The following is a 10855-nucleotide window of genomic DNA, read 5'->3' on the forward strand; positions in this document are numbered from 1 at the left end:
ATCCTACAATGTCCGGGAAGAACCAGTTGTATGGGGGAAACGTCGAATGCTCAGAAGAAGACTTGAACTCAAATTTAGGCTCAAAAGCAAGTTTGAATTTATCTGGAGATATTGAACCAATTTTGCATATTGATGAAGACCCCATCCAACCAGTTCTCAGTCCTCAACTTCAGAGACGCAGATCTCAGAAGAGGAACCGAGGAGCAAATTCTGTGGAATCAGCGGAAAGTCAAGAAGCATTGAAAAGCCAACTTTATCTCGGCCGTGAAAAACCACCTCTTATTAGAATAATACACCAGAGGGCGGTGAGCTGTCTCTTATACACAATGAACAATTTATAGTTCCATGCCTTTGGAGATGTCAATTATATCAACATCGCCCTCTATAAATGCCAATATATAGTACTTTAATAAGCTAAGTACAAAACCTTATTATTTCCAGGGTTTGCTGTGTATTTAAGCAATATAAAGGAGGTACATATACATTTGACGTTAGTTTTGTATTAATTGGAAGTCAATAAATGATTTCACTTACGTTCTTACCTCTTTCGTTTGTTAATATACAGTAAAAGGCACAGGCAGGCCTACAACAAAACTAACTTAATTAAAACATTAATATATTTTTAATATGGCCCTCTAGATTGTCAAACAAAATGATTAACTGATACTACATTTTAATATCATTGTTTGTTTTAATAAGGAGTATATTATTGTTGTGAATATTTTCTTGAAAATCAAAACGATACTTTAATTAGGTAATTTGGTAGTATCGCGAATTCAATGGGATTTACTTTCAACAGTTGTCTGTGTTAAGTGAAGCGTAACCAGCGCTTCATCGATTTTTGCCATTCAGTTTCGGTGGCTACAAGTGCAGCGACAGCAGCTGATAAGAGTGTACTGGATACCTGACGACTCTAGAAAGTTGAATTTCTCTAGTCTTAAAACGGCAAGAAAATGCATATAGTTGTCAGTACTACATTTTTGATAATAATAATAATAATTTATTAGGAACTACACTTTTCAATCAGTGGCACACTTCTCAACAGAAGGTGCGTCAAAAACAATACAGTGGACAGTAAAGTTCACAAAAAATACTTATGCTAAGAAAAAGACAATTCAGATGCACATAAAGTAAATCAAAAGTCATATAAATAATACAGGACTAAAGTCAAAAACGTTCATTTTCTTTTTTGATTTCATTTCTCTTTTTCCATGCCCTTCTAGCACACTTTTTACAAAACATGTCAAATTTTTCTTCAATTTCTTTTGGAAGATTTAGTGAAAAAGAGCCAAGAGCATACGTCTTCTAATCAGTTGTTGAATTTATAAATTGGTTCCAAATAGGCCTAGGGGGCCTATTTGTATTTATTATTTCATGTTCAAGCTTTGCTAGTCCTTCCAATCCGATGTTATGGAGGAAAGGACTGTTTTCTGTTTCACATTTTGAGAAAACATGGGAAACACATTTAAGAGATTTAAAACGGAAATTATCAAAGTTACTATCCACGTGTAGTAAAGCCTTAAGTAAAAGTTTTGGCCATTTTTGTTCAAGATTACTTATCAGTACAAACGTGTTCTTTAAGTTTAGGCCCTATTCAAAATTAAGTTGGTCCCATTTCCGATGGGATAGGCTAATCAATAGTATCACATATTAATTTAAATAAATTTTCTGTTTCACATTTTGAGAAAACATTGGAAACACATTTAAGAGATTTAAAACGGAAATTATCAAAGTTACTATCTACGTGTAGTAAAGCCTTAAGTAAAAGTTTTGGCCACCGATGTGATTCCATATGTATTGCGATGAAAATATTTTATGCGCGAAATATCGGCAGCCAATATTATTGGCAGCCAGCCAAGTTCACTATACATAATTGCCATAATTTATAGATGGGAGATCAATTAATTGTTCTCCATAAAATAGGCCTATCCCCATAAATATCCTTTAAAATTATTGCAGTTATCAATCAATGATTTAATATAAGCAATATAGTCTACTGCACTTTGTAATTACATTCTGGATTGTAACATTATCATTTAGTTTCTGGATATATTAACTCCAAGATATTTGAAAACCATAACTTCCATTGTTTTACTTTATCAATTCTTTTTCCAAAAAGTAGAATATTAGATTTGTCTAAATTAAAATTTAATTCCATGTTTTAGAAAATAATATTGCAAAGTTGAGCATCTTTGTCATTTCATGCTCATTATTTGCTAATAAGACAACATCATCAGCCCAGAATAACCCCCCCCCCCCCAAGCACGTGTCATTCACTCTGATACCAAGATAATTTGAAACAAGAATCTTTTAAAATTTATTCATAAAAATGTTAAACAAGATTGGGGACAAGACGCAGCCTTGCTTTACATTTACTCCCTGTTTAATCTCAAAGAATTCTGTGTCTCTCCGATTTTAACTATACCTTTACCTCTGCATAAAGTTTATATGACAACATAACATTTTTACTATGTCGACTTGGCAAGATATATATCGCCATGACGACATATAATTTTTACTATGTCAACTTGGCAAGATAATCTATATCGCCATGACAACATATAATTTTTACTATGTCGGCTTGGCAAGATAATATATATCACCATGACAACATATAATTTTTACTATGTCGACTTGGCAAGATAATATATCGCCATGACAACATATTTTTACTATGTCAACTTGGCAAGATAATTATATCGCCATGACAACATATAATTTTTACTATTATAATGTCGACTTGGCAAGGTAATGTATCTCACCATGGCAACTTTTAAAAGTTGATAGGTCGACATGGAAGGAAAACTTATCAGTACATGAGTCGACATGATATGTATTTTATGTCGACTTGACAAGATAATTAATCTTCAAGTCGTCAAGTAGATGGCACTTAGGCGCTTCCGTAATTAACAACCAACACAACACCACCATCAAGTAAATATGTTTGCAAATACTGTGCATTTAGCTACTGACATATTTCCAGCTTTGTTTTTCGGCAGTGCCGGTAATATTTTTGCAGAAATTATCGTAGCGCGATGATGAATAATCAAATATATATTCGTGAGTAAACATTTCTTATATTATATTTTTACTTATTTTATCCATCTCTGTCAAAAACCAACTGAAAAAGTCAACCCGGGCCTTGGTGCTTGTAGTAGATAGTTAGGCCTAGCCTACGCCTTGCACTACTGACTGTAGCCGAGGCCTGATCAAGTTCCAGGCAGGGGCGCCAACGTCGGTTCTGCCGGGCACAAGTTCGGCAGCGAGATATTCAATGCCCAAATAAGGGTTATTGTATGGAACGCCGAGTAGTGTAAACAATGCGTGAATTAGATATCAGAGTGCATGGCCAGGACAGCATTTTACAACGCAGCACGACACGATTCGATGTAGCGTCGGGTCTGTGTGAATAAGCAGGTTTCGATTTGGACGACGCAGCATTCTACGACGGGCAGTGGAGCATAAAACCGTACTGCGCATGCGATTACATGGGGAAGTCGTTCGTTGTGTGGATTTGACAACAGGCTTTAAGTGAATTGGCATTGTATTGACTACGGCAAAGTGAGTCATGACACTCGCTGGGGGCGCCTGTATAATTGATCACGCAATACGAAGGACCGCGTTGTCCTGTAAATCGAAACAGCTTTGATGTTGAGACGTGAAATGCATAGTAAGACGTTCATAGTTGACTGAATTCCCCGTCGCCCATTTTGAAAGCTCGCTAGTTAAACGCAGACGCGATGGTTTGCATCGGAGACCGTCGCTCCGTAGAATATTAAACATGTTTACTATTTCTCACAACAGCTCAAGACTGTCCCCGACTATTAGAATCACGTCGGGCTGCGTCGTACGACGCTGTCTGAGTTGGCCTTTAGGGGGTATACTGTACAGGGAAATCATCCGTAATCCAGGAGCCGTGTTAGCTGCGGCTCCAGAGTTATCATTAATTGGGTGTGAAAGAATGAAAAACATTCAACTTGGAAATAATGTGTTTAATCTAGGCATGAATGGAAATAAATTGCTTTAAATAGGTATAAGCTGCCAGTACTAAGGTGCCTAGTAACAATTAATTCAGTGAGAAACGTTCCCACAAATAGGGTCCAATGATACTCTTGGGAAAATAAAGACGCCGCCAATTCAAGAATGTTATCGGAGACGAAGTCTTTGTACGCCGCCTACTCAGAAATATTATCGGAGACAAGGAAAGAATGTCAAATGCTGAAAGTAGCCGACTGGCTTGATCTCTGTACGTGGAAACTGTACGAACATGTGCGATGGTTCAGGAATGTAGTTGTTACCCGAGTTGTTTGCCTATACAGACCCTATAATGTAGGGTCTGTGGCCATGGCCTATACGACGTGTTGTTTTCTTATGTATTAATTATTTTACATAAGCTTAATTCAGACATTGATTATGATCATTAACCTTTGTTTTGTGTTATAACAGTATTACTGCCCGTTAAATTAGGTTGAACTTTTAATCAGTTGGTGAATTCGCATTAGGTGATTCAGCAATCGGCAAACACTGTGCACACTCGTTCTGCACAAATGGATATGTTTTGCCCTATCCAATACAAGCATAACCACGGTAACATATTTCTATTGTTATCTTCTCAGTGAAGGGTGTTTACAGTTAAAGTTCTTGATTTTAGGGCGATGTATTTCATGTTTTTTGTTTCTAAAGTAATACACAGAATCATTGAAAAAACAATGCCGGTCAACATTCTTCTTCAATAATATGCATCGCCACTGTATTATGAAAATAATAAAATCCTTTGGTTTGATTATCAACATATAAATTTGTTTGTTTGAAATAGATAAAACGAATATTATGAATCTTAAAATAATATTATTAACTTACACAAACCTAATAAAATCCACTGTTTTGTTTTGTTGCATGGTTGTACTTAATATTCTCTGCTTGATTCATATTTTTTTTCAATTTGTTCTTTGTTAATTTAAAGATTGGAAATGTTTTTATGTATCTTAAATATTGTTTCTGCAACTTCTATGAATATTAATATTTTTTATGTTTTACATTTTTATACATATTGCTTGGTATGTTTTGTGGAAAGAATATCATACTAAATTATTTGAGGATTATTTATCACCATGATAATAAGCACCCTTTATTCTTACTCTTTTATCTGATACCCACTATCTTTTGCAACACCAATTAACCCCCTAGAGGAATATATCTAAGTATCCAAAGCAGGGATGGGCATAACATTTGGTCGAAGGCACCCTTTTTTTTTTTTTTTTAATTCTGGATTAAGAAGTTAGTCTAGATGATACATCTAGATGACAGTTGTACAGCTACTTCCTTCATTTCCTCATAATTTAGCGTTCATATGGAAATTTTAGCCAGATCATGTGGATGACCCACTTAATTTATTTCGCCATAGTTCAGTGTGAACCCACGTTAAGTATCAGACGATTATCATTAACAACTGTGACCAGTTAATGATGTGAAACCAACTTGGCTCATATTGTATAAAATCTCATTCCAATGGAACACAAACCAATAATTTATGAAGTTTTATTGGAGTTTATTACAAATCCAAATTTTCCCTACCTGAGGTGTTATAGTTCTGAATGCTCAGTATGTTCCCAAATGCTTGTGAAAAAAATCTTGCAAGTGGTTCAGGTGGGAATCGAACCCATCAATTTTGGTAAAAATTGTAAATAAAATATTTTATTCTACACTTTAATATAGGTTTGTTTGAGTATGTTTGATGACATGGGCCTATTGCATAGCTACAGAATAGATAAGAGAACCTTAACAAACTTCTTTCTGATGGTGAAGAAGGGGTACTGTGACCCCCTTACCACAACTTGTATCATGCCTTCACTGTTGGCCACTTCTGCTATTTGCTCTACGAGAATATTAACAGTTTGAATGCTCTCAGGTATGTGGACCAATAAACATTAATAATTGTTAACAATTATTAATTTATTATTATTATTTATTATTATTAATTATTATTAAATAATTATTAATTATTTTTAGGATAATTATAAATTTACTGGTATTATTAATTATTAAATAAATATTAATTATTAATAAATTATTTTAATTTTTTATAATTATGTATAACATAATTATTAATGATTATTAATTATTAAATATTTTTAACAATAATTAATTGTTAATTTATTATTATTTTATATATATAATTTAAAAAAATGAAATATATTGTAATGTATTTTTTAAAGTTTTTTCTGTGGTTATTATGTGCAATATTTGTTTTTTGTTTTAGTAATGTTGGAAGTAATTCAAATTTTATGTATCTATTTTTTTATATATTTTGAAGACATTTTTAGTGTTTTTTAAGTTTAGTAATTTTTTTAATGTGATATTTTTAATTTTTTTTAATTTTTTTTTTGTAGTTTTGTATATTTTATTTAGATATTTTTATATTTTCGTAAATACATTCATCTGAGCCTTTGGCTGCCTCTTGTATATTTTGTGTACTATAGCTGAATATTAAATACACGTAAATAAAAATAGTAACATGGGCCAAGATTATTTATTTAATTATAAAATGTAATATAAAATGAAATATTATAATGATTGCCAATAGCAATTTTACTCAATGTCTTATGTAATAAGTAGCAATCCTTTTCACAAGACAAGTTATAAATATGATGCTTTACATAAACTAGAGCCGTGTTCACATACCGTAATATAATTTTCAATCAATCGATCAATTTGTTATGGTGCCATTTCAACAGTCATTGCTCAAGGTACAGTTCCAAAAAAGAGATTATTAAAAAACAAAGATTCTTTCTGAGTACTGACTTAAAATGATCAAGTGAAGGTAGTTGTTTAATGTTCAAAGTAAATTATTCCAGAGTCTTGGTCCTGCAGTGCTTTGAGCTTGATCTGCCCAGCTATGCTTTCGCCTCGAGATGTCCAGGAGTGCTTGTAATTTTGGGAAAGAGAAAGGTCAACTAACTTTACCTTGGTCAACTGGTAGCAGCGCCATTCTGATTTTGATTCAAACAAACAGAAGATTTTACCTTGCTCGAGGCTAGTGACAGATAGCAGAATTTTGTGCTTGTATTGTCAGTCTTATACCCGATTCACACGTACAAAAATCTTACCAAAGGTAACAAAATGTAACCGAAAGTAACATTTTACGGCACGTGTGAAAGTACCTCTGTGTAATATCCTTGTAAAATCTTGGAACGTCTCGGTAATCTTTACCAACCACACTGAGGCTGGTAAAGCTTCCGAGATGTAGCATGGATGGATCTGCGCATGCGCAGGGATTTCAACACAACAACAATCTACTGTGTTTCACAGGGTTCTTTGAATTTTCTTCCTTCTGCAGACGATTCTGATCCACTAGAAATAGATAGGCCTAGTTTTTCTCAATGATGAATGAATTACCCTTGTTATTGATGTTAATTAGTAATGGTAGAAGAAACATAAAATGAACGTCAGGATGGTGTTAGTACTATTACTAGTATTATCAAGAGTCGACAGAAACGTTGGAAGCTATGCCTAGTTTAGTAGTAGTAGTAGTACAGCAGTTGTTAAGGGCATTGATTGCTTCGAATGTTTACTGTGATGGTGAGTTCAACAGTCCATCTGTGACAGGGGTTCTCAACTAGACCTAGGCTAGACCTATATCGCAGTAGGTGAAAAATGATTCAATGAATAAACACTGAATAAATTTTACACGACCTTGGCATTACCTTACAGACGCGTGTGAATGCTTTTTATCTCGGTAGGAATAACTCGGGAGATCGCTCGGTTACAATTTGTTACTTTTTGTTAAATTTAACTTCACGTGTGAATCGGGTATTATTCTTTGTCTATACTGTCAAATTCCATCAAAAAATTGTCACATAAAAATGTGATGAAACATAGAATTGAACACGATCAACTTTTTTTGATACAATTTGATGATATGTGATACATGTATGACATCATCGTTACCATATATGGGCACATCACATTTTTTTGTCGCATAAAATTTGATAGTGTAGACAAAGCTTAAGTTGTTAACTCCCCTCACTTCCCTCCCCCATTTCCGACCCCAGGAGCGGCTCATGCCATTGAATTGTTCATTTTTATTTTCATATGGAAATTGAAATACTTGCACTATTTGTAGCTTGCCTTTGTGATGATCTTGATCACCGTGGAAACAAACAACAGCTTTCAGGTTCACTCTGTGAGTTTTAATATTTGGTTGCTTTTACATAATTTTTTGACTTAAGTAAAAATTGTTAGTTGGTTATCTCAATCCCCTTTTATTTGTGTATTCTCATATTTTTTTGTTTTTTTTTAAAATCCAGAATATAAAATTTTATTTGGCAAAAACATGTGACATGCCTAAATATGGTTATGATTACATCACATCATGACCATATATAGGCATATCATGACCATATATAGGCATATCATGACCATATATAGGCACATCATGACCATATATAGGCATATCATGACCATATATAGGCATATCATGACCATATATAGGCACATCATGACCATATATAGGCATGTCTCTTATACACATCTTATTGTCAGTCTTATACCCGATTCACACGTACAAAAATCTTACCAAATGTAACAAAATGTAACCAAAAGTAACATTTTACGGCACGTGTGAAAGTACCTCCGTGTAATATCCTTGTAAAATCTCGGAACATCTCGGTAATCTTTACCAGCCTCGCTGAGGCTGGTAAAGCTTCTAAGATGTAGCATGGATGGATCTGCGCATGCGCAGGAATATCAACACAACAATCTACTGTGTTTCGCTGGGTTCTTCGAAGTTTCTTCCTACTGCAGACGATTCCAATCCACTAGAAACAGATAGGCCTAGTTTTTCTCAATGGATGAATTACCCTTGTTATCGATGTTAATTACTGTAGTAATGATAGAAGAACAAGATATACATAAATGAACGTCGGGATGGTGTTAGTACTATTACTCTGTATTATCAGGAGTCGACAGAAATGTCAGAAGCTAGGCCTAGTTTAGTAGTAGCTAGAGCTACAGCTTGTCATAGCTTATAATAGCAGTCATAGCCATTTTACAAAATATATCTATATCTTTGCTGTAGCACATCAAATGTCCTACATTTGCTGTTTATATCATTGTGATATTGTCTGTTATAGCCGAGTTAAGTATTAAAGGGCATTAAGTGATTAAAAGCATACTAGTAGCTGGTCACCAGCTATACCTTATAATGGCAGTCATATAGCACCAATTTAAAAAAATATTAGCAATTACAGGGTTAAGTATTAAATAGTGATTAAAATTAAGCATTAAATACGGTAGTGTTTAGAAAGATGGTAGCTGGTCACTATCTAGCTATAATATCAATTATATTACAGCACCAATATCACAAAATATAGCAATCACTGATTAAAAGCATGTTAGTAGCTGCCACAATGGTTTAACTGCATTTTTTACACAACGTTTGCAATGATAGGCGTTAGAGTTAAGCACGCCAGCAGTTTACCATTTACCATTGAAGGCTTTTGCTCCTATAGGGTTAGGTACGTCAGCAGATTACCGTTGAACAGACGGTTGCAACGATATTCCTTATGGTTAAACACGTCAAGCGTTGGCGCCGATAGGCGTTAGCGTTAACCAATTTAGCACATTACCATTTAAAAGGCGTTTGCAACGATAGGCATTAGGGTTAATCAAGCCAGCAGTTTATCATTGAATAGGCATTTGCGATGATAGGCATTAGGGTTGAGCACATCAGGTGAATAGGCATTTGCGAAGATATGCGTTAGGGTTAAGCACATCAGGGGTTTGCAACAACAGGCGTTGTAAGCACATCACAGGTTTACCATTGAATAGGCGTTTGCGGACGATAGGCTTTAGAATTAAGGACGTCAGGCGTTTGCGCCGATAGATTATATGGTTATTTTGTGGATTAAGTTTGAAGCACGTCAGTATTTTACCATTGAATAGACGTTTGCGATGATAACAAATAGGAAAAATAAAATATTCAATTGCAAATGACCAGTGAAAATGCCTATACATTAGTGTACACAGTTCCTACTGGCGACTCAGTCTGAAAATCTTATTAACACTAATTCCTCTTCATTAATGCAATGGCTGGTGCGAACACCTTAGCGGACATGGTAAAATGGCTGACATCTTTATCCTTAAAGCCTATCGTTGCAAACGCCTGATGAAGTGCTTAAACCTAACGCCTATCATCGCAAACGCCTATTTAATGACAATCTTTTAATCGCTATTTAATGCTTCCTAGTGATGTTATATCTTGTGAAATGGGTGCTATATGACTGCTATTATAAGCTATAGCTATTGTATAACAGCTACGAACATGCTTTTAATCGCTATTTAATGCCCTTTAATATTTAACCCAGCTATAACAGACAATATCACACTCGCATAAACAGCAAAATAGAACATGTAATTGCTAACAGTTTTTGAAATGGGTGCTATATGACTGCCATTATAAGGTATAGCTGGTGACCAGCTAATTGTATGCTTTTAATCACTATTTAATGCCCTTTAATATTTAACCCAGCTATAACAGACAATATCACACTCACATAAACAGCAAAATAGAACATATAATACAGTTGATGTGCTACAGCAAAGATATAGATATATTTTGTGAATGGCTATATGACTGCTGTTAGGCCTATAAGCTATTACAAGCTGTAGCTAAAATGAATAGCTAGGCTAAATGCTACCATATATTAAATGCTAGGCCAATCATGCGCTTTAATGGCCTGTTCTACATCAAGATAATGCTATACCGCAACCTGGGTACCCATAAATAAGTGGCGGCCGCCAGATAATTAAGTGGCGGCCGCCAGATAATGGATCTGAAATTTTAATTCACTGGTGA

General features: G+C 34.5%; 1 long non-coding RNA gene across 1 annotated transcript; it reads left to right on the forward strand.

Moving 5' to 3' along the window:
- The first annotated feature begins 2923 nt into the window (after nt 1-2923).
- LOC117110577 lies at nt 2924-8183 on the forward strand. Its single transcript, XR_004445725.1, has 3 exons — nt 2924-3060; nt 5716-5908; nt 8123-8183. It is a non-coding gene; the product is annotated as an uncharacterized LOC117110577 (long non-coding RNA).
- Nucleotides 8184-10855: the final 2672 nt, after the last annotated feature.

The sequence above is a fragment of the Anneissia japonica genome, unplaced genomic scaffold, assembly GCF_011630105.1.
Source record: "Anneissia japonica isolate Jap-2015-1 unplaced genomic scaffold, ASM1163010v1 scaffold13445_len18528_cov127, whole genome shotgun sequence".
NCBI lineage: Eukaryota > Metazoa > Echinodermata > Crinoidea > Comatulida > Comatulidae > Anneissia > Anneissia japonica.